Below are 5,679 nucleotides of genomic sequence, written 5' to 3'. Positions count from 1 at the left end.
TGTTGGCCAGGCTGGTCTCAAACTCCCAATCTCAGGCGATCCACCCGTCTCAGCCTCCCAAAGTGCTGGGATTACAGGCATGAGCCACCGCACCTGGCCCAAAGTAGTAATAAATTCTGATTTCAAAAAAATCTTTCATGCCTAGAGTGTGTCCCACACTCAAATTAATGAAAGCTTGGCATGCTATTCTGTTCCCAAATTTTCTATTCATTGTTTGACTCATTTGTATGTATTTTCATGTACTGAAGGAGAATGTTAAATATAACATACCCAAAATGAAATCAAAACTCTAGAGAAAATTAGAACAATCCAGAAAAGGGATTGACAAACATATAACCACCTTTATCTTTGCGCTTGCCTTCTCAATTTTTACCTAATTTGTAGATGACCACAGGTCTACCTCAAGAGAGCTTGTTCTTAGCACCAAAATGATGTATGTTGACTTTGTTGTTGTTTAGACAGAGTTTCGCTCTTGTTGCCCAGGCCAGAGTGCAATGGTGCAATCTCGGCTCACCGCAACCGCCACCTCCCAGTTCAAGCGATTCTCCTGCCTCAGCCTCCCGAGTAGCTGGGATTACAGGCATGCACCATCACGCCTGGCTAATTTTGTATTTTTAGTAGAGACAGGGTTTCACCATGTTGGTCAGGCTGGTCTCGAACTCCCGACCTCAGATGATCTGCCCACCTTGGCATCCCAAAGTACTGGAATTACAGGTATGAGCCACCACGCCCAGCCATATATTGACTTTGAAATGAAAGTCTATGGCCAGGTGTGGTGTCTCACACCTGTAATCCCAACACTTCGGAAGGCCAAGGTTCAAGGATCACTTGAGCCCAGGAGTTTGAGACTAGCTGGGGCAACATAGCAAGATCCCATCTCGAAATTTAAAAGTTAGCCGGGTGTGATGGTGCGGCTATTGTCCCAGGTATTCAGGAGGATGCCTTGACCCATGGAGTTGGAGGCTACAGTGAGCTGTGATCGCACCACTGCACTCCAGTCTGGATGATAGACCAACAACCTAGCTAAAAAAAAAAAAAAAAAAAAAAAAAAAAAAAAAGAAAGAAAGAAATGAAGGTCTAGATTGCAACGTAGGTCACAGAGTTGAAAATTTAGGCATCCTATTATTTTCCCTAATTGCTTATAAAACAGGACTGGAAGTGTGGGCTTTCATTTTGACTATTTTTACTTAATTGTAATTTTGGCTTATAGTTTGGGAGAGTAGTTCATATTTTGGTAGAACATGATTTATTTATTTATTTATTTATTTATTGAGATGGAGTCTCACTCTGTCACCAGGCTGGAGTGCAGTGGCACGATCTCGGCTCACTGCAACCTCCGCCTCCCGGGTTGGCAATTCTCCTGCCTCAGCCTTCCAAATACCTGGGACTACAGGCGCCTGCCACCGCACCCAGGTAATTTTTGTATTTTTAGTAGAGATGGGGTTTCACCATGTTGGCCAGACTGGTCTTGAACCCCTGACCTCAGGTGATCCACCCACCTCGGCCTCCCAAAGTGCTGAGATTACAGGCGTGAGTCACCGCGCCCGGCCAGAACATGATGTTAAAACCAGCTTTGTGTGTTTGCTTTGGCAGCACGTATACTAAAATTGGAACAATACAGAGATTAGCATAAAAAAATAAAAATTTAAAAACCAGCTTTGTGAATGTTTAGTTGTTGACTAATAAGAATTATTAAAATACTTCAAACATTATCTAGTATTTTGCTTCAGCATCTGTACATGATGAAGTATTTAAAAGATTTTGTAAATACTATAAGTACCACTAATTAGTAAATACTTTAGTAATTTGTAAATACTAAGTATTTTAATATTTAGCACTACTATATAATTGCACAAAATCTAATTAATTAGTATTTTGTAATAGTTATTTGCTAAGTACTGCAACTCAGTAAATATGTTAGTATTTTGTAAGTAGTCATTTGCTAAGTACTGCTACACAGTAAATACTTTCATATTTTGTAAGCAGTCATTTGCTAAGTACGGCTATTCAGTAAATGTTTTAGTATTCTGTAGGTAGTCATTTGCTAAGTACTGATACTCAGTAAATGCTTTAAGATTTTGTAAGTAGCTATTACTAAGTAGTAGTACTTAGTGAAGACTTAGTAGCAGTATTTACAAAGTAGTTCTTTCTAGCTCATAAGCAAAGCATAGCAAAACAGTGAAGATAGGAAATACTTGTCTATTTGTACAGGTTTACAAGGTACGTAGTTAATTCTCTGTCATGACTGCAGTTTAAGTTTATGTAATGAGCACTCCAGAATCCAATTGCAAGCAAAAACCTATCTTCTATCTCTTCTGCTCATGTTAAGGTATGCGGTTACTTTGCAAACACTTAAGAAGACAGATGAAATTGGAATCACCAGGATGGTTTCCACCTGGCCTGTTAATTTATTCACTGGAAAGACTTCATTTGCATATGTTTTCACAGGTTTCAAAAAGTCAACTTTTTTTGGCGGGGGGGCGGGGATAGATTTTGACATTGTTTTCCTAGGGGCTCTACAATGAATGTAAATCTATTCACCTTAAATTATTATGTTTTTGAGACATGGTCTTGCTCTGTTGCCCAGGCTGGCATACAGGGGAGCGATCACGGCTCACTGCAGCCTCGACCTCCCCAGGCTCAGGTGATCCTCCCACCTCAGCCTCCTGAGTAGCTTGGATACAGGTGCGTGCCACCCCGCTCAGCTAAGTTTTGTATTTTTAGTAGAGACAGGGTTTCACCATGTTTGCCAGGCTGATCTCAATCTCCTGACCTCAAGTGATCTGCCCGCCTTGGCCTCCTAAAGTGCTGGGATTACAGACGTGAGCCACTGTGCCTGGCCGGAACTGTGACTTTCTACTTGGAACTGAGCTCCCTTTCCAACACCAAAATGTGTCTTTCCCACAGCTCATTCCCTTGGAATTTTGAGTTCGCAAATTCTTTGTGCAAAACATCTAACTTCTATTTCTGTAACTGAACTTGATTTGAATTCCCATTGTGCTGGGAGTCAGAATCTTAATTATGTCAGGTAATTAAGCAACCTCTTCTCCCTTCTTACTATAGGCTGGGGGAGAGAGTCGAGGCCCCACATGGGACTGGAGTATTCTCAGTCAGAACAGTGAACACAGAGTCATCCTCAATCCTCTCTACTCTCGTGGTCTTGAGGGGCCACTGCTACCTCCTCCTGGTCCTGACCTTGAGGCTTCTCAGCACTGGCTTTCTCTGAATTCCTTCTATGCACAAGTAAATCATTCAGCTTCTTCCTGAACAATAAGGATATCTCGTCCAGATACCCCTGTTCCGTGGTTACTCTACTGTTACTGAGCCATGCTGGACCCAGAGGGGAACTCTGCAAAGCTCACCACTTCCCCCAGCTTCCCCAAGACACACACACCCTCTCCTCTGAGACCTCCAAACCTATGTGGGTATCTGTCATCACTACCACTCCTGCCTCGTACCCGTGCACACCCAAGGACTGTGTTTGGAGAGGCAGATGCATTGAAGTCTAAGTGTTCTTGCATCCTTAACTTTGAAACCATAAAAGCATGTTCTTTTCTTTGATCTCTGGATGTTTCATTTTGTTTTTTGTCATCTCCCTCTTGCGATGCCTCCTGCAATGAATTGTATGTGGGAGGAAGGGAGAGGCAAACATGTACAAGGACACAGAGGTATCCTGGGAGAAACTGTGACTCATACTCTAAAATATTAATCTCACTCACTTGTATAGCACCTTGTGCTTTATTTTTATTTATTTATTTATTTATTTTTTGAGGCAGAGTCTCACTCTGTCCCCCTGCTGGAGTGCAGTGGCGCAATCTCAGCTCACTGCAACCTCCGCCTCCCGGGTTCAAGCAATTATCCTGCCTCAGCCTCTGGAGTAGCTGGGACTACAGGCACCTGCCACCACGCACGGCTATTTATTTTTATTTTTATTTTTTAGTAGAGAAAGTGTTTCACCATGTTGGGCCTCAAACTCCTGACCTCAAGTGATCTGCCAGCCTCGGCCTCCCAAAGTGCTGGGATTACAGGCATGAGCCACCACACCCAGCCAAAACATGTATTTCTCATGGAATAATTTCATGCACTAGAGCAAGCTAATTGGGAAAGTCAATAGCAAGGAACAGTAGCAATCGTTTATGAAATAATGATTAGGTGCTGGCACTTGATGCACATTCATAGTCCCATTTAACTCTTCAAGTGAAATTCTCACTTGGCAGGAATTTACTATTAGCCATTTTCCAAATAAGAGATACAGACGAGAGAGTCTCTATCTCTTCTTTGGTGCAAGGAGATTGGTGCAGTCGGTGAATGGCAAAAGTGGATATGTACCCAGATCTGTCTCCAGTCCAAATTCCAGCTCATCACTTCCCTAAATGTGATCTATTCTGCCAGGCTGGATAAGGGAAGTGGTTCTGCTTCCAAACTTAATATGTGACAGATGAGGCAATCTAAACCAAAGTCTTCTTGAGTTTGGTCAAACCATATGCTGCCAAGTCTTGAATCCAAATAACCGTAACGAGCCATCCCAATTATCCCACAACCCACACACCTCAAAGGCAAGGGAATCCCAGGCGACAAGGTCCAGGAACAGCCACTCTGGGGAGTCTGCCACCTGTGATATTGCTCCCATGGCACACACAGTGCCCCATCTGCCTCCAGACCTGCACTGAAGGAATGGGGGAAAGGGGCAAACTTTGTAGGTGTGGGTGATCCAGTGGTCACTTGAGGTCTCTCAAACAAGGACTCTGTAGATTATGCTAATGGGCCAAACAGAAATGTGTTTCTTTTCTTTCTTTCTTTCTTTCTTTTTTTTTTTTTTTTGAGACAGGGTCTCGCTGTGTTGCCCAGGCTGGAGTGTAGTGGTGCAATCTTGGCTCACTGCAACCTCTACCTACTGGGTTCAAGTAATTCTCCTGCCTCAAGCCTCCCAAGTAGCTGGAACCACAGGCATGTGCCACCACGCCTGGCTAGTTTTTTGTATTTTAGTAGAGACGGGGCTGGTCTGGAACTCCGGGCCTCAAGTGATTCACCCACCTTGGCCTCCCAAAGTGCTGGGATTACAGGCATGAGCCACCGTGCCCAGCCTTGTTTCTTTCTAAATGAGGCTTCCTTTGTGTCTTTACATTTCCTTCTACAAAAAAACTGCCATGGCACAGGGGCTTATGCCTATAATCCCAGCACTTGGAGAGCCCAAGGCCAGTGGATCACTTGAGCCCAGGAGTTCGAGACCAGCCTGGGTTAACATAGTGAGACCCCAGCTCTACGAAAAATTTAAAAATTAGCCAGCCATGGTGGCATGCACCTGTGGTCCCAGCTATTCGGGAGGCTGAGGTGGGAGGATCACTTGAGCCCAGGAGTTCCAGGCTGCAGTGAGCTATGATCTGGCCTCTGCACTCCAGCCTGGACAACAGAGCAAAGTGCTGTCTTAGAATAAAATACTTTTTAAATAAACTAAAAACAAAACAATGGGCCAGGTGTGGGTGGCTCACATCCGTAATCCCAGCACTTTGGGAGGCCAGGTGAGGCAGAATAGGGCATGAGGGTAACCAAGGGTTAAGGCAGAAACAAAAGAACAGCAGGTGCAGCCAGTTCTAGGCAAGATTAGGCAGCATAGAGGCCACGTGTTCATTCCGTCAATCAGGCGGAGTGGGGGGCGGGGAGGGTGACAGTTTCTGATTG

Source organism: Pan paniscus, chromosome 6 (assembly GCF_029289425.2).
Source record: "Pan paniscus chromosome 6, NHGRI_mPanPan1-v2.0_pri, whole genome shotgun sequence".
Classification (NCBI taxonomy): domain Eukaryota; kingdom Metazoa; phylum Chordata; class Mammalia; order Primates; family Hominidae; genus Pan; species Pan paniscus.
The sequence above is the reverse complement of the archived record's forward strand: the minus strand, read 5'-3'. Positions refer to the sequence as shown.